We start from the raw sequence: 23098 nt of genomic DNA, 5'->3' as shown, positions 1-23098 counted from the left end.
ATCCTTCGATAAATCATCCACACGTTATCTAAAGGACTATCTTAAAATTAAAATACTATAAACAGCATTCACAATGTTAGGATTATAAAATATTGCCTTTGCAGAAATGAATGGTGTGATCAGACTCTTGGAGCAGGAAACATCACCATATATCACTGAATCAATATCACTTGCCAGAGAATGGCCCATTCATCAAACTTTTGGGGCACTATCATTTAAATAAGCTTATGCTCTTGTCTGTTCAGTTTTTTTGTTTCTGTTTTTTTCTTTTGTTTTTGCTTCTTTTGAGGCATCCTCAGCTATCACTATTTCTTATGTTCCAGGTCACGTGCTCTCCTGGATTCCTGGTCCATATTCCTCGTCCACTTTACTCATCCATATAGATCCTTGTGTATGTTTTTATATGTATGTGTGTGGATGAAAGACTTCCCAAGTGTGGGCACGTGTAAAATCATGGTCTTCTTTTGCCCTAACACTGCGTTGAGCATTGGCTCAGCATGAAATTCTAGTTTCAAAACATTTTCCTCAGAGCTTGGATAAACAAGCTCCTGTTGCAGGGGCCTGTGTGCTGGTAGTTGTTGCTGCCCAGAAGGTCCTTCTTCCAGAAGCTGCATGCCCACCTCCTTCCATCTTTGGGATCTGTACTCCAAAGCAACTTCTGAGGGAGGCTTTGTCTGGATACCTTATCTACACTGCCACCTCCCTCCCCAGTCAACATTTCATAGCACTTTACCTGCTTCTGTTTTCTCTCTTAAGCTTTTAACACAATCTAACACTGAATATACTTTACTCATCCATCTGTGCATTGTCATCTCCCCCCATTAGAATGTAAGCTTTATGAAGGCGGGGATGTGAATCTAGAACAGTGTTTGGCATACAGAAAATACTAATATTTTTAAATGAGTACATAAACTGAGAAGCCAATTTCCTGCTGTCTTCTAGCTCCTCTAAAACAAAGTCGTGTTGAAGTCATCTCGGTTCCTTTCTATTAGGTTGGTGCAAAAGTAATTGCGGTTTAAAAGGTTAAAAAAATTGCAAAAGCCGCAATTACTTTTGCACCAACCTAATAGACAACCTGGGGTGTATTTGTGCTTTATTCACTCCATAAGCTTTTAGAGTTATCGTTTCATCCTTGCTCTTCAAAAATGATGTTATGTTTCCAAGAATGGCTTTTTATTTGTAAATTATCCTTCTTGGCTATTTCCATCAAAAACTTAAATCTTGTTCAGTTCAAGGACATTTTTCTCTATCATTTAATTGATCTACTCTTCCCTTCCATGAGCTTCACTCTCCTCTCTGAAAGTCCTGAATCTCTTTCCCACGTCTCTAAGCTTATCTCTTAGTTTCTCTACTTTTGTTTTCTGAGCTGAAATTTTTTCAAAATTTTTTCCCAGATCATGGTCGTCTCATCAATCGAATCCATCACATCCTTGAGCCCATCCATAACTCTTTAATTTCAACAACCCTGTTTAATAGGAATGCTTTTTAGTTTTCTAGTAGCTCTGCTTTCAAAACAATGTATTCATGTTTTATGAAGGAATTATCTTCGCATTGCTCACTAAACACTAATTAGAAAGCTTTACATTCGTTTCTGTTCTGTGAAGTATCTGTTTCCTCAAGGGTCAACTGTGTTGCTTGATGGTCTGCATTGCTTGATTTCATGCTCTTGAACATCTTCACGTATCTGATCTTTGGGGTTTTTGTTTACATTTTGCATGAAGTGTGTGCCAGCCAGTATAGGTAGTTGACATGCATTTCTTTTGCAGTTGTACGGTCTCATTCCTCCATGGATGCCTGGCCCCTCTGCAAATCCTGATAGGCAAGTTCCTTGGAAGGATGGTGAGTCAGTAATGACCAGGGAACCCACAATGGCCATCCTAAAATACAGCTTCCTCTGAGACTTACTGGTTTAATCTATTTCTGTCTTGAAAGGAGCTGCTTGTCTTTTTGGTTTTTTTCCTCTCCTCTCTGTCTTCTGTAGAGAACTGGGCTGATTGTTGTAAGTTCCATTATACCCCTCAGGGACCTTGATAAGCATGGGGTCTGCTTTCTCTAGACAGTTTTCAGGCTTTAGCTAAATATTTTGAGAAGAGCAAACCTCCAAGAGCAGCTGTGCAAAGCATTTTAAACTAATTACTCCAATTATTTGCATATTTAATTCCCACCTTGAAACTTCTCCAAGGCACTCCTGTGAGAAACTGCCATCTTCTGCTGTCCTGAGTTGTAGTTTTCTCTGCTGTAGGTCCCCCATCCCTCTAACCCCCACAGATTTCTCTCTTTCAGGAAGTCCTCAATATTTCTTGCCTATTGAAGATCTTCTGTCTTATTTCCTAGCACACTGTTAGGGTTTAATTCGTTTTTAGCAGTATTTTTTTCTGTCATTTGAATTGGGTATCGATGAGAACAGAAGGTAGCCAACTTCCTCCATTATTGAACATTTATTAGTAGAAAAAAAAATAGCCAGCAGAACAAATGTCATGGTCTTAATATTCCAGCCATCAAAAACTTGTCACAAGGAAGTTTAAAACTTTATAATTACCCTTAAATTATTTAAATTTTATTTTGATATATTTTTCAGCTCTTCAGAGCCATCTATGTACATATACAGGATTTCAGACTGTAAGTACATCATTCTTTACATATCCCAGCAGCAGATGCTCAGTGATTAATGACATATAATGATGACTTACTCAGTCAGACTACACAGTCACAACCAATACCATTGCTTGACTTTTAAGTGAACGCTTAGTTTTTTTATTGTTGTTGTTTAAAAAGGAAATAAAAGAATTCGTTTTGACTTTATTTCTGAATCACAAGAAGACACCCATAACAATTACAGTAGAAATAGCAAAAGACAAAAGAGTGAGAAACGTGCCTTCCAAATGATGCAAAGTTATTCAAGAACTGATATCAACAACAAGTTAAGGGAAGAACATCAGCCAGAGAGAAAGGATGTCATTGCCAAACAAGTTATATCAAGGCTCTTTTAAAAGAATGGAAACATGATTTCTATTTCTCAACTGAAATATTTGTATTTTTTGATAGGTAAAGCATATTTGCAAGAGTGATTTTATTGCTCCAAAAAGTTGCGTCCTCTCTCCAAACCTTTCCTCAACCCCCCAATTTTTAATTATTTGCTTCACTTCATCCTATCCAGACAGCTAACCATCTTTTTTCTATGCTAATGCATTCAAGTATTTTATTTGAACTACGAAATTTTAAAGCAAGTAGTTGCCCTTTAGATTACTAGTTAAAAATCATTCCTTTGATCTACTCTGGATGTTTCTTTTACTAAAGTAATATTTAGAAACACACAGATGCCCTTTTTACTGAACTAACAACATCATGAGGAGTTAGTTCGTGGCTTGAGAATAAGTTTTAGAAATCTCAGATGGAGGTTTCCTATTTAAAGATTTATACTTTCTTTTGTGCCCATTTTAAGCTTGAGACACCAAAAGTAAGTCACTTTACCCTCATGTTCCAGGAAATTTCCCTCAGAAAATTTTAATTTTAACTCAGTAAAATATACCATCTTTTAAGTCGTACCTCTCATGCTTCCAAAAAGATGATAAGGCTCAAAGTCCATAAAACTGGTTAGAACAAAGGAAAAGAAAGAAGGCAAGGATTGACCCCCTGCTGGGAACATTGCCCAGGGTCAGATAAAGAAGGAAATCTCTAACAGATATTTCAGATCAAATCTATTGTTTTTTGTTGATCATACAAATGTATCTGTGCTTTAGAAATCCAATAATAAAAATATTTTTATGAAAACAAACAAAAATTTAAGATGTGTGAGACTTCTAGTTTATTGGATTATAAATCTCTAATTACTTAAAAACAAGTGTAGAATTTCTAGAATCTTTAGAATACTCTAATAAAAATATTGTCCTAAAATATTATGAACTTCATAGTCTTTAGTAGAAACTGAATTTTGGGAGATCCTTGTTCAGAGCTTATAAAGACACAAAGGAAGGAAAATAATGTACCTTCAGGGCCCTACGACCTGCTGAAAATACCACAGAAAACCCAGTGCCCCTTCTGTTCTGTGTCTTACCATTCATGCCCGTCACTGTGGCTCCTGCCTTTGTCTTCACCCTTGACAACTCAATTCCAAAAAGCCAAGTCAGACCCTGAAATTATTTAGGGAAGAATAAATGTTGCAGGAAAATCCAGGCACATCACAATCCTCCGTGCAGGAAAACCACAAGATCAGTGTCTAATCTTTATCTGAACTCAGGTAGGATTTACATCCGTCTAACAGGGCGAATTTAATTCAGCCATTTTTCATTCTGTCGCTCCTGGCCTCTTGCGTGCTTTAAAAGAACTATTATTACTTTGTCAAAGATGGCAAGAGATGAATCCTAAAGGGCTGGCTCTCTCTAAGCCCTAGAGATTCAAGGGAAACCTTTGGAAAGTTCCAGTAGTTTTTAAGGCATTGGGTTGAGGCTTCAAGCCCTAAATGCCCTGATGCTGATCCAGTTGTGGAGAAAGCAGCTTCCACGCGGCCCTCCCCATTTCCTGGCCTTTCTTGTTCAACCTGACACTCCACAAAACTCCATCCCAGCACCCCTCCTTAGGACCCTTCACACCTGCCCAATGAGAAGGGGGGGCATTGCAGGCACTGCCCACTTGCTCCTGAGGGGTCCTCCAGTGGGCCCTGCCTCCGGGACTGCAAAGAATATAAGGACACCTTCAGAACGGTAGGAGGGGATAACTCTTCTATAAAAAGAAAGTAATGCATTTTAGAAAGCAGGACATAGGAATTTTACATGCTTTGCGCATAGGAAGTAGCCCGCAAATAGACCCTGTCAACGCATGTCTGCGTAAGAATTTCAAACACTGAGATGGAATGGACTCAACTGAAAAGATTAAGGGTTCAAAGAGACCCAAAGAAGCAAATGTATGGATATCAAAGCCTGTGTGCCTGTGTTTGTAACAGCTGTTCACCATCCATTCACGTTTGTCAAGTGGTACTGTAGGTACAGAAACATTAGAAAGAATGAAAAGATAATGATTCTATTAAAAGAAAAAGAAACACCCATAGCCTCTTTTCCTCGGATAGTTTATAAGGCTTCCATGGTAGAATTTCCACTGAAACCATCAGAGAAAATTAGAATTCTAACAGGCTAAAACAAATCGCTTCTAAATAGAATCTTGACCCTTTCACCCAAGTTGTTTCAATTCCTTTTCTCCCCATTCACCAGGATCCCTGTAGAGTTCCAAATCTGTACCTTTCTCATGACATAAAGAAACACATATCAAAATGAATATGATATCTGGTATCTATTCTCCAGACTTTCAGAGAAATCAACAAAAGGTAGATCCACTTAGTCTATGATGAGGGAGTATAGTATTTTCTTTTTTATTTTTCTAGGTATGGTAAGTAACCACATTTTTATGATAATACTTTATGGTTTAATTTTAGACATACTAAAATTTTGAATCTCGTGTGTATTGGCTGCAGATCTGATTTTTACAAAGTTCTCCTTTTGTGTTTGTGTTAAACAAGTAATACATGTTCACTTGGGTAGAAAATAATAATTAAAAACACAGAGATGAGCCACTGTTACCATTTCATGTACGGCTGAGTGTGTGTGTGTGTGTGTGAATGGTTTGAGGTGTTTGTGTGTGTATGACCCTGTGTTTGTATATGTTTATGTATATGCTCCCCTTGAATTTGAATGTCCATGTGCCTGTATATTTTCTCTCTTCATTTCTAGTTCTATAATAACTTGAGTCTTTTACCTGTAAAACTAGCTTCTGAGTCATTTTTTCCCTCACTGGATGCTTCACCATTTACTGTCTCCTACCTATGTAACATTTCTGCTGTTTCTTCCCCCTCAGACACTAGGACAGCCATGGGAAATTTGTGCTAATGGGCTGAATCAGTCTTCCAAAGGATGGAGCAGGTACCAACAGGAACTTGATCTCTCTAATTGTGAAGACAACCTGATTTTAAAAGTCTCTATTACCAGTGTCCCAGAAGACACAAGATGGGGGTGACATACCATTATGCATTATGTTGACTGAGTGTACCCCAGGTGTCTGGGTCCACACAAGTATCTGTGTGCCTGTCTGCTTAGACATTTCTTTGCCTCTGCTTGTCCCTTTGTGCTTCTCTACATTTGCCTACCTTTCTTTCTTTCTTTTATACTTTTTTTTTTCCATTGATCGATCATATTCTATAACTACAATATATTTTTATTAATTTTTGCCTGGTCTTTGTTCCCTATCCTTAATTTAAATTTGTGATGACGAGAACACTTAATTTGCTTTTTAAAAAGCAAGCAAAGGGAAGTAGCTTTTTATTACAAGCACTAAGTGGTTTTTCCTGCAGTGTGCTCAGTAGACAAGCAGCTCCCCTGTCCCTCACATGTGGCCTGTGATGAAGACAGCTTGGCCCTACTGTCTCTCCTATCTCTGCACAACCTGACTGAGCACGCCTTTCCTAAGGAGAGCCCCTGGTGACACACCAAGGCATAGGGTCTTCTGGTGAATGAGGGAACTGATACCATCGTCCAGGTAACGTGCAGGAACACAGATAGTCTGGATTTGTAAAGAAAATAGAAGGAGACCCAGGGAATCCTGGTCTCTGCTGTTGTGATTTTTCAGAGTTCTGTGTGCAAAAAGAGTCATCGTTTTCAGTGGCATAAAAAAAAAAAAAAATACAAGGCAGTGTAATAGGATACCCAAAGATGATTGGCAACACTGGGAGATTAAAAATCAACAGATTTCATTGTGATGATACATCTTCTAAGCATCTCATTACAAATAAACTCAGACAAAAATTCACAATGTGTTCACCTGGTAACAGCTACTAGAGTATTTGGCCTTATTTAACAATCTATCATAATGTTTTCAAATAGGAGGCTTACTCAAAAAAACAGTTGTTGGTATACTCCAAAGGAAGGAGGAAGCAAAAACATGATTTCACTGTGGGTTTTAACTTCTGTTTAGCAGAAAATTGCATGACCCTTAAACTAGTGGCTGGTAATGGGGCATATGATACTTTGATGCCATAAGATAAGCATGGGGCAGCTTTGCGAAGCATCTGAGGGAAAACTTTATTTTACATTTTAAAAACCTGGAGGTGTTTTGCCTTACAATATACCATTCACATTACATGATAAAGCCTAAGATTGCAAACGAAGTCTCGGTTTACAGCAAGGTGGTTCGGGTGGTGGCGCCAGTTCTCTGGATGCCCCTCACCTCTACCATGAACACTGCTGGGGACGCTACTGCTCTCCTCCTCCCCTGTCTCACATCAACACCAGTCCTCTTGACCTGTCGTGAGCTTGATATGTTTCCTTTCAGCTACTCTTTATTTACCTCTCTCCACCTTATAACGAAACCATTGAATCTCTGAACTGGAAAGGATCATAGATATCATTGTCTGATGCTTTCACTTAAAGGTAGAGAAATAAACCTGAATATCTGGAAGGTAAAATGGCCCAATCAAGGCCACACAGCTAGTTAATGCAGAGAAGTGTCAATAGTTAAATGTCCTAATCCTCATCACTCAAATGCTTCTTCTGAGATGGTTTCCAGAAAGGCTCAAATGCTCCACTAACTCACAAGAAATCCATGTACCTATCACCCACTTTTGGAAGATATATATCGAAGAAATGAGATGGGAGGGGGGTGGAGATGAGGGAGAGGGTGAGGGGATTAGACAGCACAATTGGTAACCACAAGATTCCCACGGGGATACAAAAGACAGTTTGGGGAATGTAATCAATAATGTTGTAAAGATTTTGTAGGGTATCCGATGGACACTTGTTTTATTAGGGAGACCACCTCAGGGACAGTGTAGATGCCTGATTACTACGCTGTACACCTGAAGCTGAATAATAATGAATGTCAACTATAATTGTATATATATGTATGTATGTATGTATGTATGTATGAGTATATATATACAGTCACAAGAAGTGGAGTACAGCATTAGGAATAGAGACAGTAGAAATGTAATGGCTGTACGCGATGTCAGAGGGGTAGTAGATTGGGGGAGGGAGATTATCACTTTGTGAGGGGTATAAATGTCTAACTATTACATTGTTTTGTACACCTGATACTAATTTTTTTTTAAAAGAGGAGCTATTTCAGGTAATACCAATACTGTACTAGCAACATTAGACAAGTTCCCAGAAACAAACCTTTCACGTGGATAAGTGGTTCCTTTCCCCTGAAGAAACCTGGTGCAACTAACATGACACCAAATGAGAAACTACCTAATTCAAGAGCCAAGCCAGGGAGTTTGATGTGTCTGATCAGTTCACTACTTCAAAGATCAGAGACCAAATTGTCCTTCTCTAGGTCTGCCAGAATGGGCACTCTTTGATGCTCTGTTCTATTTATTCATTTAGTTTTTCATTCAATAAGTATATCCTGGAAGGTGATCGTATCTCTGTCTTTGGAGGGCAGTGAACCATCAGGTTTTGCCCCTTTGGATGGGGTCCCAGCGGACTGTACATCAACAACCTAGACGCCTGCTTTCCTGCGATGGGATTTCAGCTATCTGGCCTTCCCCGTCAAGTCACCATCCCAGAGCATGATGTCCAGGTAAATAGCCCTTGTTCACGTCCTCCAGGAATAACGTAATCAAAGGGATTTGATCTTGTTGGTAGCAGACTCTTAACTGGTTATTTATGGATCAGACACTTTGTGGATTTTCCATGGAGAGCTCCTTTGCTTCTTCACTCAGCATGGTTCTGGGTCTTTCTCCCTTGCTATCTATGCTCAGGAGACTTGCGTGACCATAACTTACATGCTTACTTATGTTGCAGGATTATCAAGCATTATTTGTTGTGCTTTCCATTAATAAAATAGGTTTAATCCTCAAATGAGACACTGCAATTCACTGATGTGTCACTTTGGTGTGTCCTCATGGGATCTTATGTGTCTTTTGTGATGTAAAGTGTGCCCACTATAAGGAAAATTTCTTTCCTTTTCATTTGTAATGCTGATAATTAATAAATTCTAAATACAGGCAAAAATACTTTTAAAAATAATATAATAACTATGAAATTGATGTATGTATATACAAAAAAATGATAAAATGCAGTCACTAGTTTTCTTTTTAGGTATTTCCAATTGGCCATTTTTTAAAACGTTCCAGGACAGCTTAATATTCGGTAGAATTTATCTCCTTGGAACATATATCATAAAATTTGTTGGATTTTATGATAAGAAGGTGTTTGGTTTTATAAGAAACCACCAAATTGTCTTCCAAAGTGACAGTATAATTTGCATTCCCATCAGCAAAATGACTAAGAGGTCCTATTTGTCCACATCTTCACAGTATTTGGTGTGTCCTCACCTCTCTCCACACTTCAGTTTCCCCATCAATGAAAGAGCTGATTGAAACAAAACATCTCTAAGGCCAAGTGATAGCATCTGTGAGCCTATATTCTGTAGCATTGGTCACGTTAGACTGCTTCATGGTGTGTCGCCTAATACCAGTCAATGCCCCCTTGTCATGTGTTTGCTGAGAGTTGGAGATAGCAAGGGTGGCTTGGGGACTGCTATGGGCTGAATTATGTCCCCACCAAATTCGTATGTTGACGTCCTCACCCCCAGCACCTCAGAATGCAGCTGCATTAAGAGATAGGGCCTTCAAGAGGCAATTAAAGGAAAATGAAGTCATATGGGTTGGCCTTAGTCCTGTATGACCAGTTTCCTAATAAGAAGAGGTTAGGACACAGTCACAAACAGAAGGAAGACCACGTGAGGACTCAGGGAGAAGACAGCTATCTGCCAGCCAAGGAGAGAGGCCTCGGAGGGAAGCAACCCTGCCTACCGCTTGGCGTGGGACTCCCAGCTGAGGAGACGATGTTGGATTCAAGGCTGCCGTTAGCTGACCTCTGGCTCCCATGGTCAATCAGTCCTTTCTCTTGTGGGAGGACTAGTGAATCCTGCCCTTCTGCCAGCCCCAAATCCTCGGAGCTGGTTGAGATTACACAATGCTTTGTCCCTTGAGCCCTTCGCAAGGCCAGCCAGGTCTGTTTGAAATGGTAAACAAACCTCAGCCCCACACAATAGTGACATTTACCTCCCTCATGTTCACTCTCAGAATCTTCCACCACACTCGGAATGTATTAGTCAGAGCCCTTTGAAAGCTGATGCAATGTAGGCCTGGAACTCTCAGAAACAAGGCGTGATTGTGCTGGAACTGGACCGCAGCTCCTGAAGGCTGAGAGCCAGTCACCTGCACGGTGGGCTGCTGACCTGAGGACAGCAGGCTGCCATTCTCTCTCACGCCTGCCCTTGTCAGCTAAGCATCGGGATCTCACCGCATGCACAGCTGCTATGCCCTGCACTCACTTTCACTTCCCATCGTCTCTGGTGTGTGCTTTCTGATCACTCTTTCTGCTCCGTCCCTGGGTCTGGAGACTGGGGCTTACATTCAGAATTGGGCACCCGCAGATCGATTGGCACCATGAATGGAAGCTGATCTCGTAGCTTTATGGGCGTCCGGATGTTTGGAGTTTGGTTGCGTCCTCACAAAGCCCCAGGCAGTCAGTGAATGGAGAGACTGAGAGAAGACAATCCAACGCACACAACTCAGGACATCGTCCTGTGCTGGTCTGCTAGAATGCTTATTTTTTCCAACCCGTGGGATTTGATAAATAGCTTAGAAGCTCCATTGCCTCTCTGTAAAACCCCAGGCTCAGAATGGGCAGGTGGACGGAGAGCTCTCCCACCGAGAGAGGAGGCTTTCAGAGCCAGGATGCCCAGGGCTGGGAGCCTCACTGACATTGTATCCTTCAGCTTTGTGCCACGCGTCCTGTCCCCATCTACCCTCCTTTCCTCTCGTGCACACACTGTCACTGTATTGAGACTTCTCATTTCCTAACATCTTATGAAAATTTTCAGACATCAGAAAAATGGAAAGAATTATGCAATGGACCCTCATATACTCACCACCTGGAAGCCACAATCCATAATTTCTCGTTCATCTATCTGTCTATTCATTTCTCTATCAATGTGTCAATCTATCTTATTTTTTATGTATTTTGAAGTGGTAAACATAATCACACGTTACCCCTAAACACTTTAACATGCATATCATTAACTAGAATTCACTGTTGGTTTATGGTTGTCTTTTTCAAACCCTACCATTCAAATTTAATAATGTGCGTGATGATTTTTTTTTTCTGTAGAATTTCACAATACTTCTAAGAACTGGAAGTGTTTCTGCGAAGAGCAAAACCAGTGCTGGAAACTCCGGTCTTTCTAGGCAGGAATCTGTTTCTTTTCTTCATTTACAGAAATCAGAGTTGGAACTGAATTAGATACATTGGGTTCAACTCATTATACATGAAAAAAGGAAAACAGAGGTTCTGTCCAGGAAGTCCAGGGGACTAGCTCAGGGCACAGAGGAAGCTCACTGCAGAGTTGGGGGCTCGAACCCATGTATCCCGACTTCAACTCCTTTAAAGTTTCTCTCTCTCTCTCTCTCTCTCTCTCTCTCTCTCTCTCTCTCTCTTTCTCTCTCCTCCCCCCTCCCTCGAACCCTCCTCTTTCCCACTCTTGCTTTCCCTCTTAGGCCCTCACTCCCACCCTCACAAGCATGACCAACAGGCAGAGCAGTCCTATTCTGTATTGCCCTGCCCGATCTCGGACGGGCTGCTTCAGCCCAGCCACAACTAAAAGCAGGGTAGATGACCCGTTCTGAGTTCGAGGCCCCGCTCTGCCTCCCAAACCACCCCAACCTGCCTGCCTGTATGGGGAGAGTGGCATTCCTCTGATAAAGTTGTTTCAAAAATTAAATGAGATAGCATTGAAAGTGAATAAAATTCATAAATAATGAAAAATAAGCCTTGTATAAATAATGTATCTTACAGAGTGACGTTGCAAGCCCTTGTTATTTTACAAAGAAAAAAAGTTGGTCATATATACACGAGACAACTTTTTAAAAACCGAAGCAAATGAAACAATCCAGTTCTAAGACACAATGAAACAAAAGAAGATATACCCAAGCCCCAAATAATTAATAACTTTAAGGGGCCTGGGGGATGTCTTAAAAGTGGGTCACAGTTATGATCCCATTTCCCCGAATCCTGTCTATCAAAAATAAGAGAAATGATCCTCATACTGTGGAGAAAGAGGGTGAGGTTGCTTCCTGTACAAACCCTTTACGGTGAAGGTTGCTGTTCACACACCTTCCTCTAGAGAATAAGCCAGTGTGAGTTCCTCCAGGTGCTGGATGAATATTGTGTGGTCACCGCAATGTCCCCAGCCCTTGTATTGACTTTGACGCCTCAACAGTAATGTAAAACCAGGAGGAACAAAACAGAACAGGGAGAGTGGAGAATTCCCGCAAATAATGGTCTGCTTTGAGCTTTCTGGTTATTTTAACTCCACATAATTTGGGGATATCTGTGCAAATTTAAAATTGGCACTGGAAACAATAAAATCTATAAAAGTGACTTCACTAGATACTAATTTTGCTTCAGGAAAACCACAACAACAAAAGAGCTAGACCTTGTAAAATCTGTTTTCTGCTTCACAAGACCTTCTTGCAAAGGGTTGCATGGTTACAACCTCACGTTAAGATGCTAAGAAGACTAAGAAAAGAGAAGACAAAGTACACCTCTTTATCTTATGCGTTCACCGTACCTGAGAGAAGAACATCATTACTAACACGTATGTTATTCTTGGAAAACCTTAGTATTAAGCTACATAAAACCTCTCATTTTTTCACATAGGAGATCAAATCTTCAGGAGAATCATTATGAATGCTCTGGCTTCTGGATTGCATCTAGAGCATCCTCTGGTACCAAGAGTGGGGTCCAATGATCCCACCTTTCTAGCACAAACTGTGCATGATCTGCCCAGAGGCATTGAGTGTTTCCCTCTTGCAGGTCACTTTTTCTCAAAGCGCCACCCTTCCAAGCTCAGGATGGAGGGGCAGTTGGGGGTAGGGGCAGGGAAAGTTGGCAAAGCAGATCCAGACCCCTCCCAAGTTTTACTGAATCAGACTATCTGGGAGTGACCACTAGACTCTTTAAAGGAACCAGGGACATGAATAGGAACATCTGAATCTATATATAAATAGCAAAGAGAACACATGCACTTATTATCAATATCTTTCCTCCTTTACTAATTAATGACTGAGTTAGAAAAACATCATCATTATAAAGCATTGAAGGAGCTATAGATCCACGCTTTTCAAAGTATCTACAGTAAAGGATAATTGATATATTTATAAGTTTCCAAGTTTCATAGACCAATATACTTCCAGGCCACTAAACAGCTCATGTCATATTCAACCTATCACACAAATTCAACAATAACTAACTCGATGTACATTGCTTGGACCAATGGTTCATGTGCTAGGATGGTCGGTGATGTCAGATTACTGAAAATGTTTCTAAATGCTTACTCTCAATTTCTGTACTTGTATCTTGTTGTAGAAAGACTGCAAAGAGTTCAAGAATCCACACAGGTCCACACACCCCACGTTGAGAAGCACCTCTATAGATGTCTTACATGCAAATGAAGAAACTCCCACAGCACTGAGCCAAGAGATGGGGCTGAGAAATAGGGATGGTGGCACTCAGGAGATGCCCACATTTGCATCAGCACCAGACAGGACAGAGCTCCCACCAACCTCTGTAGCAGCCACAGCCATCAGCAAGACTGGAAATAACTGACCAGTGAGGTAATAGATCCCATCACCATCGTATCACATGTGGTGGATGGCTCACCCTTTAGATATTATACCAGTGTAAGTCATATGACTCATGCCTGACTCAAAACTGTTCTATAAAAGTGCTTCCCTTTATTACCCCAAACCCTTCCCTGGCATGCTTTGGTAACTTTTCTATGGAACACAATCTCCCTTATAATCTTAACCAAAGATCGGTATGTCCCCTTCTGTCCCTGAAGAACCAGCTATCTGGAACTCTGACAAGAGATTGCTGCCCCCTTTCCCTCACACTTCAGGCTGGATGTACAGACTGTGTTTTCATGCATCCTCTTCCTGGAAGCTCTGTGAATATAGCCTGTCCAGTCTCTGGGAAGAGTCCATGTGCCCTTGAAATTCATGCCTCTTTGATCCCATCACCCTCACCACTACTGTTTATCCATTATTCTCATTCATTGAAGCACTGAACGGTTGACCTTCATTGAGCTGGATTGGACATGGTCTCCATCTCAGGTACTGCTGGGCTTGGAGTAACTTCAACTCCGTCACAAACGTGCCATCCATCACCTCAGCCACTGCAATGCCTCATCTCTACTCACCTCACTCTACTCTTCTCCTTCTTATGTCATCGCCACAGTTAAGCCACTACAATCACCCAGGATGTCGCACCTCTAATATCATAAATTAAAACTTGCCTTCCTGATCATAATCTATTCTTCTAGGTCATTACCTTTATTGTTCCTAGTTCTTCGACTTTCTCTGAATGTCCCATCCATAAATGCTCTTCTTCCTTACTATCGAGTAGCCTATCTAGAGTCACTTCTCTTCTTGAGTCCATGACCAGACCTGCTCCCCACCTCCCCAACTATGCCTCTCTTCCCTGCGTCCTTGTATATCTGTGCCAACTGCTTCACAAAAATCCTAACAAGCTCAGTTCTCTGGCTTCTTGGTATTTTTATACTGTAGATTATGCCAGACCAGGCAAGAGCATCAAAAATTCACAGTCACCAGCATGGACTGGAATCCCAAATGTGATGAACAGCTCAAGAGTTGAAAGGTTTGAGAAGATGGGGAAGAGGTTACATCACAGCAACACAAACCACTTGAGCTGGGCGTTAGAATCCCTTGTTATTAAATGCCCTTTGGCACTTCACCTTGGTGCCCTTCCTAGCAGAGTTTAGTGCCCATTCCTGCTCACTTCTTCTACAGAGCAGCTAACCATCCCCTGCTCTGTAGTCTTCCTATAGTGCTTTCACTTGGTAAGCCCTCAGGGGCTTGCTTTCACCTTAAAACGGACTATCTACTTGGCTCCTAAATCAAGCAAAGATCATTGCCCCTGTAAGAAACAATTCTGCAGGCATTAAAATGTATTTTTTAAATCCTACTATACCTGCTGATATCTGTCTAACCACTAGACTAAGCTCTAGGGGTGGGTGGAGAAGTGAGGGTAGACTTCCATGTCTGCCTCACCTACAACTTACCTCTAGCATGGTGCTTAGATCTAGCAGGCACTCACGAAAAATTCATTGGATAAATGGAGAGATGGACAGATAGATGCACAAACAAGTAAGTGATGGAGTAAATGTGACATTCCATGGAGGCTGCAGTGGTTTCAAACTATGCGTACAGATTCTTCAATGCCCCTCCCTTCAAAAGGAAAACCTGATTCGTTCCCCTTGAATGTGGACTGCCGGGAAGGACTCACTTCTGACAGATAGGATGTGATAGGAGCCACGATGTGTGACTCTTGAGATTGAGACGTAAAAGGCCATAGCTTTTTCCTTCCTCTCTTGTTTGGATCGCTCACCTTGGAGGAAGCCACATCTGAGGACACTCAAGTAACCCTAGAGAAAGACCCATGGGGCCAGGAACTGAGGCGCCCTGCCAACAGCCATGGGAGTGAGCCCCAGCAAGCCTTCAGATGACCTCGGCCTTCCCTGCAACCTCATGAGCAACCCTGAGCCAGAACCACTTGGCTAAGCTATTCCCAAATTCTGACCCACAGAAAATGTGAGATAATAATTGTTTGTTGGGCAAGCTGCTAATTTGGGGGTAATTTGTTTTGCAGAAACCAATTACTAATACAGAATCTAAGTGCAGAAACCAAGAAAGGATGATGCAGAGAACACAGGAGGAACAGGCCAGGACCAAGAACAGGACCTTGCCTCAATCACTAGTGGCTAGGAAATGTTACCAGCCCCCGGGGCAGTGGGGCTTGTCCTGGATTACACACTGTCCACAAGCACGAAGCAGGTTGTGCGCCATCATTGCTCCATGGTATTAATATATTTCACCACAGTGGTGCTCTGGTACTTCACAGTCCTTTTATTCTTATTTTGCCGAGTTTCAAGTTAAAGAACCCCATTCAGAAGCTATTAATTTGGAACATCTGCCAAGCTCCATTCTGCACAGTCAGGATCCAAAGGAAAACTGTCCTTGGCTTGGATATTTCCTGGGAAACTAACTCCTATCTGCACATTTCTTGTTTTTTCCCAAATAAAATGAGTAAGTACATCTTTTGTGATGGGAGAACTTAAGACAGAATGGTAGAAAGAAAAAAAAAAATCACTGACAGACTTAGAATACCTTCAATCACACATGTTCCTCCCCGAGTGTCATCCTTTCCTCTCCATGCCTGCTCTTGGGACATAGGTGTGCATACAGGTATGTGTCCTTGTCTACCTAGCTGGTTATTTCCTGGCCAGAGAAGACAGAAGTGGTTTGGTTGTGGTTTTGATCGTTTCTCTCCTCTAAGTCTTCTGGCAGTATCTGGAAAGCTGGGTAATCAGGGCTCCTTTGTGGGGGCAGCTGTCCCTGTGGGTGCTTTGCAGTCCCAACAATCAGAAATTAACAGATGGTCTTACTATCTTATCAGCATGGATGCCCCCATCACAGAGGGCTTTGATCTCCAGGCCCCTACGGAGGAAGCCTGAGGCATCCCCTTGCACGGCTGCTTTGTGTCAGAGCAGTTTCTGCAAGTTTCAGGGTCAAGGGCTGATAATTGAAAACCTCTATATTCTCTCTCTCTCTGTGTCTCCATCCTTCGCTCCCTCCCTCCCTAATTTCTCACATTCCTTCATTCACACTACATTTTAAATTTTACTTTCCTTTTATCTGTTAATCGAATATCCCTCAGCCAATGATTACAAAGAGCGTTGCGATCATAATTAACTGTTGGTTCATAACTACCCTAATAAAATTAACCTATCTGGGGAAATTAATTTTGCCTAAGCCTGACATCTCCAAATTGGCACAACTATAGACAGTTCCACAGAAGAACCTCAGAGATGACTAAGGTTTTCTGAGGAGAAATTAGACAGCAAGATTAAACTATTTAGTCTGGAAATAATGTTATGAGGCTGTTTAATATCTTCAAGCATCATGAAACCTTATATCTCGGTTTCCATGGAAGACAGACACAAGGAAATGAGCTGATGTGTTAGTCTGATGGGAATAATAATAATAGCCGTTGAGAGGATAGTGGTGGTAAGAGAAAGGGCAGTACCCAGAGAAATGTTGTGAGTTCTCTCTGCGTAATTTTTTGGCTTTCATTTCTTTTCACTGGGGGGTTGTTTTTAAATTATTAAATTAATTCACACTCACGTTGTATATTTTCCAGACACAAACTAATGTGTTTACATGTATACTCATGTTATCTCCTTTTACAAATACAAATAGAATTACATTTGGTAGATTGTTGTGCAATTTCTTTTTTCCTTGAACAACAGATCTTAAGCATCTTTATAGACTAGGTTCCTCATTGTTAGAAAGCTTAGACTTTCATTGTATGTATGTGCCATCAGTGATTTCACCATTGTTCTGTTAGAAAGATCTTCATGATATTTCCATTGTTTATAAAACTCATGCCCACATCTTTGGGCACTTATATGACTGTGTCCATAGAATAAATTCCTAGAAACAGAATAGCTGAATAAGACAAGTTTATGTTTAACCCTTTATAGCTTTGAATAAATATTTATCTCTTCACACTGATGTTTAAATAAACCAGGGGTTCTCACATGTGAGCGTACCGCCCAACTTCCTGGAGGGCTAGTTAAACATGGATTGTTGGCTCCCCCCTCAGAGTTGCCTGGGCCCCTAGAATCTATGTCCAGAATATGGTCCTGGGTGATGCTCTTGCTTCTGGTCCTTTGTGAACCACTGAATTAAGCCATCTGCTTGCTCTCGGGAGAGGGGACATAACAACATCTGATCTCTGGAAGCCAGAATTGGTGTCCCCTTTCATCCGAATGCACTGGGACCATGCATTTCAGAGTCTGCACGTCAAGCTTCCTTCCCCGCTCCCTGCAAGGAGAAGTGAGAAAACAGGTCCCTGGCCAGGGGGCAGCCAGGCCACTGCCCGTTGCACTGTACCCCAGCACTCTTGCATTTCCAGCCACACTACTCAGGCCTGGTCCTTTTTGGAGGATAGCCTCCATGCCATCTGCAGTGGTATTTAACATGCTCTCTGTGAATTTCTCTTCCCACCTTTTTAATGGTGCCTAAGATGCATAACCACCACCACCACCAAAAGTCTTGCATCCCTGACACACAGTTCCCATGCCATTTTAGAGAGAAATCTTTCCCCACGATATGGCAGGAAAACTTTATACAGTGCCCCCTTCGACTCTGTACTAAAAGCTACCTCGGGCCCTACCAAGAGTATCATCACTATGAGAACAGCCCTACTATTTACTAGCTTGTTTTCTTTTCCTAAATGTCTTATTTTAAACTACAGGAGTCACGGTGCAGGAGAAATGTGAGGCAGTCTCCTGGGACCCACGCTATTTGGTCTCTTGAACACTCACTAAGTGAGATCGGTGGACATTGACTCAAAGTAACTCCATGAGAAAGGGGCACAGCTGTTCACTGGGATGTTTAAATAAGAACGAGCCACTAGAATTCAGGCCCTAAGTCCCAGGTTCTCGGCCAGGCTCTGCTCCTCGTTACGACCTAACCTGGAAGTCATCCGTGTGATCTTTCCTCAGCGTCTCCGTTTAGGCACCATTGAGGAGCCTTACGCTGGGTAAAGCTTAATAGACTTAGAAGGACGTCAGCATATGTGGTCTCATTCGCTCTATGTCTCAAGAATATACAGACCTAGAATTTTTTTTCTTTTATTATTTTAACCAACACTGGAATAGCATTTCCAGGTCTTATCACTCATTGAAACCTCATGGTACCTTGGGAGGGAGTGTCACTGTTATTCCATTTTAGAGATGCAATGACTCAAGTTGGAAGTTAGATAACTTTTTCTGAGAAACTCAGAAACTAGAACTAGAAAGTGGAAGAATCCAATCTTTAACTTAAGTTCTTGGTGTTTCTATCATTTTGTCCTATTAGCTGGCTTTATTTCTGTTAATGAGTGTGATTATTAATAAGTAACCAACATTTATTTAGTGCTTCTCTGTGCCAGGTACTATGGTAAGAAATTTTACATGGATTACCTCTGGGTACCAATTTATAAGACAAGTTCTACTAGTATGTCCATTTCACAGATGATCAAACTGAGACCTTGGATGGGTTCCCTGACTTGCCTATTACCACAAAGCTGGTAGGTGAAGGAGCCAAAATTCTAAACTCAGCAGTCTGTCTTCAAAGCCCCCATTTTACTGCCAATTTCAGGTCCAATAGCTTTATGGTAGCAAGCTCTTCTCGCTTGACTATCAGCTCCTTTCATTCTTTCCATACAAAAGGCCAGCTTTTTAGAGGAAACAGCATTAATTACTGACACATTATATTCGAGCAGGTCAATGTATTTGTTGCCCTTCTTACAGAACTTGGTGGTTGATCTCTCCACTACAACAATAGCTGTAACAAGTATTTTACAAGCTCATCAGAGAGGAGACACCTACGTTATAAAGATGCCTAGGTAAGACGAAAGTGTGGAAATGCCAGGTGGAAAGCCTGTAAGAGCCACCCAGGGGAAAAGATTGAAGGTTGAAGACTGAAAATAACAGTGTTTGCTTGTAGATGTTCGATGAGGTACAGGACAGCTGGGTGTTCACATAGGATAGGAGGAGCTTTATTCCCAATGCCTAATGTTGGGAGGGAGCCTGGATCATGTGGGCTCAACTTTATGGGATGGTGCAGACTCCATCAATGAGTATCATTGATGGTACATCTTCAAGAGGTCACACTGACTCTGAGAACTGTCTTTGAATTACAGGGCACAGAGAGGCAGGACTGGGTTGCTGACCACACTCTTAGAGCGTAAGATTCTTGGTGCTCTGAGGCAAAGTGTTGCAATGGGCTCCACGGCCTGGGTCAGCTCCAGAGCTCCAGGCAGTTAGCTCCTAGAAAAGAGGCAGAGTGGCTCCATTGCAGGGTCTGTCAGCCCTGCAGAAGGAATATCAAATGTCTGAGGGTCCCTGAGAAATTGGAACTGAGCAGACCCCAAAATAGGACTGCCATGCCTGAGCAGCTGGAAACCAGGTGAGGTGCTGGGACTGCCCCAAAGGAAACTTCCAGCCAGCTCAGAAATGTCCTCAGGACCCAAGGAGCAGGCAGTGGGTAGCCCTCCAAGACTGTGTTTCTTTCATTTATATCATTTATTGTGGTATTATTGAAGCTGAGACAGTAGGTATTATATCCCTCATTTTCCAAGTGAGGGTTGTAAGGCCCAGAACATTTCATCACTACACACACGTGGCACTGCTGGGCTAGACCCGAGGCCTTTCTTCCAATGCCAGCCCTTTACTCTCCAAGCGGTGCCCAGATTTATAAGGATTTTACACGCATCTCCTGTCTCCAGGATTCACTTGTGGCCCTGCACTAAGGATCACTTTGTCATAGGACCGGCAGCCACCCAAGACGTCCCTGTAAGGATTGGGATCGGGAGCCTCCTGTGTCAGATGCCCATGGCCACATGCTTCGGGCATTTGCAGGTTCAAAGTGTGGTGCCAAATTCCCTGATTGAGTGGTTGGCATTTCAGGCATCCCTGGTTACTCTCTGTGGACGCAGGGTGAGTCACCAAAGAGGGCGTCCCCGCTGTGAATGTCAGGATTATGGTTTGGGGGGGTGGGGAGGGGCAGGGGTGCAGTGTGCCTTAGGGACACAGCCCCTTATATAGACCTGGTGTGTGGGCTCAAGGCAGGCAGATCACGTCAGCACCCCCACGTCACTCTGACCAGCTGGAGCCCTCTGGGCTGGGGATTACCCGGGAAAGCAAAATACACTCTCCTGTCATTTAATATGCTGAGGAGTCATTAACGAGATGGTAGCAAACAGTTAAGACTAACCCAAGGGCCAGGAAGCCAGAGCTGCCATTTCACTGACCTTCAGAACTAGCGAGAGCAGAGTGACCTCAGGGAGGTGCTGTGTGTGTCTGTGAGTGTGTGAGCCTGTGAGCACGTACATGTGCATGCTTCTGCGGTGTGAGCTTGTGAGCGTGCATTCACGTGTGTGAGTGCATACTGGGGAGGGCCTTAGTCGGTTCAGGCTGCTATCACAAAATACCACAGACTGGGTAACTTATAAACAGAAATTCATTGCTCACAGTTCTGGAGGCTGCAAGTCCAGGATCGAGATGCCAGCCTGGGTGGGTGAAGGGCTTCTTCTGGTTGCAGATTTTTCACTCTGTCGTCGCCTGGAGGAACGGACAAGAGAGCTCTGTGGAGTCTCTTTTATAGGGACGCTAATCCTATCATGACTCCATCTGATCAAAGGCTCCACCTCTTAATACAATCACATTGTAGGTGAGGATTTTCAACATGTAAATTCTGGAGGGGGGAGGGTAGCACAAGCATTCAGGTCATTACACTGTGTTTGTGTATGAATGTGTGTGCATGTATGTGTCTGTGCATGAGGCAGTGTGTGAGTGTGTATGTGGGTGCACATGTGTTTATCCATGTCCAACACTCTGGGGCGGGGCATGGGGGGCAGTAGCACGGCAGGATGACCGAGCAGCGACAGGCCGAGAGATGAGGCAGGGCAGTGACCTGGCCTTACCTCTGCAGAGCCATCCTCCTGGGAAAGGGCATTTCTTTGGCTAGGACTCTGCCCTGCTTTCCGCGGAGTGTGCTGCCACCTAGAGGAAGGGGCGGCGCTGGAGAACGACGTGCTTCCTGTGCGCGCTTGTGCATTCAGGCCCTGGCTGTCAGTTGGCTTTGGTCGGAGTGTTTTGTCTCTGGACTTGGACAAGGAAGGAAGGCTTAGTGAGGGCGGAAGGTTGGCAGGAGGTCCCCGAGTCCACTCAGAAGTGCCCCTGCTGTGTCATCCATCCCCAAACCATCAGACCTAGTCCCACCCCCGTGAGTGACGGGCTTGCTGGTTTAGTGCACTCAGCGGGCAAAGGGGACAGTAAGACCCATCTCCCTTGCTCTCTTTCGCTTCATACATCCACTGGTCCTCACTGGAGATTAATCCTCCAGCAATGTGAGCAGTCGTGAAGAATCAAGCAAATCCTCTGAATATAAATGAAACTTCATTTTGTTGTTTTGTCTGAAGCTGCCATGTTACATCTCCATGCCCTACAAATATGCCTTGGAAATTACTGGAGCCTTTTATAGGAAAAAGGAAAGCCACGAAGCATCTTCCTGGTAGATCTGGGTCCCCTCAGGGTCTTGGGACTGTGTCTGAGAGACAAGTTCTCCAACCTCTGGAATCACTAATCCGCACATTTCTATCTTGCTCCAATTCCAAGAATATGGCATGGTATTATTTTTAAATCTAATCAATTCTAAAAGCATATTTCTCCCTGCCTCCTCCAAGAGTGCTTACAACATCAACTGAATAACTTACTATTATTCTTTGTTTTAAAACAGTCTGTTCAGATTTGTTTTTCTTACATAGTATAATACAGGTTTTAAGAAATCATTAGAAGTATGCACGGGTTATACCTTCGGAAGACCATGATATGAATATGTGGACTGTTATTGCTGAGTAATTCTGCTTTGCATGGGTGGCTCCGTGGTCATCATAAAACCATTCCCGTTTCTAAGCTCAGTCCTGCATGCGGGGGATAAGGCCCCTGTCACCCTGTTCTTTCTTCTATGGAGACAAACAGCTGACCTCATCCCTGTCCTCCACAGAGGAGCGAATCCCATCAGACACATGACAAAGTCTGGTGCAAAACTAATTGCAGTTTAAAAGGTTACAAATAATTACAAACACCACAGTTACTTTTGCATCAACCTAGTAAATCAACCCCAAGCCTTTTCCTTCCAAGCACAATAAACCCCAGTTTCATGCTTCTCCTGCCAGGTCTAATTTCCCTAATCTCTAAGCTTTTACACAAATGGAATGTCCCCCAGCTTTTAGCCCTTGGGTCAGGTCTTCTGATATCATTAAACTAAATAAGCAAGGCAAAAGCCACAGGAAAGGAGAAAGTCACAGGTGTTTTGGACTCTTCAAACAGTGGGGAAAATAAGGTAAGAAAGGAGACACTTGTTAATACTAGATCTTTCTTAGGATGGCCCTCCCAGGGAAAATAAACACTGCCAAAA

At 42.5% G+C, this 23098-nt stretch overlaps 1 long non-coding RNA gene across 1 annotated transcript in view; it reads right to left on the bottom strand.

The window, feature by feature from the left end:
* The window catches only part of LOC141571298 (uncharacterized), a 91394-nt gene extending 70034 nt beyond the window's left edge, over positions 1–21360 (bottom strand). The window contains exon 1 of the long non-coding RNA XR_012496059.2: positions 21151–21360. This is a non-coding gene — a long non-coding RNA (uncharacterized LOC141571298). The remainder of the gene's footprint in view (positions 1–21150) is intronic.
* Positions 21361–23098: the final 1738 nt, after the last annotated feature.

Source organism: Rhinolophus sinicus, chromosome 16 (genome assembly GCF_057876585.1).
Source record: "Rhinolophus sinicus isolate RSI-liver-muscle chromosome 16, RSI-T2T, whole genome shotgun sequence".
Lineage (NCBI taxonomy): Eukaryota > Metazoa > Chordata > Mammalia > Chiroptera > Rhinolophidae > Rhinolophus > Rhinolophus sinicus.
The sequence above is the reverse complement of the archived record's forward strand: the minus strand, read 5'-3'. Positions and strand labels throughout refer to the sequence as shown.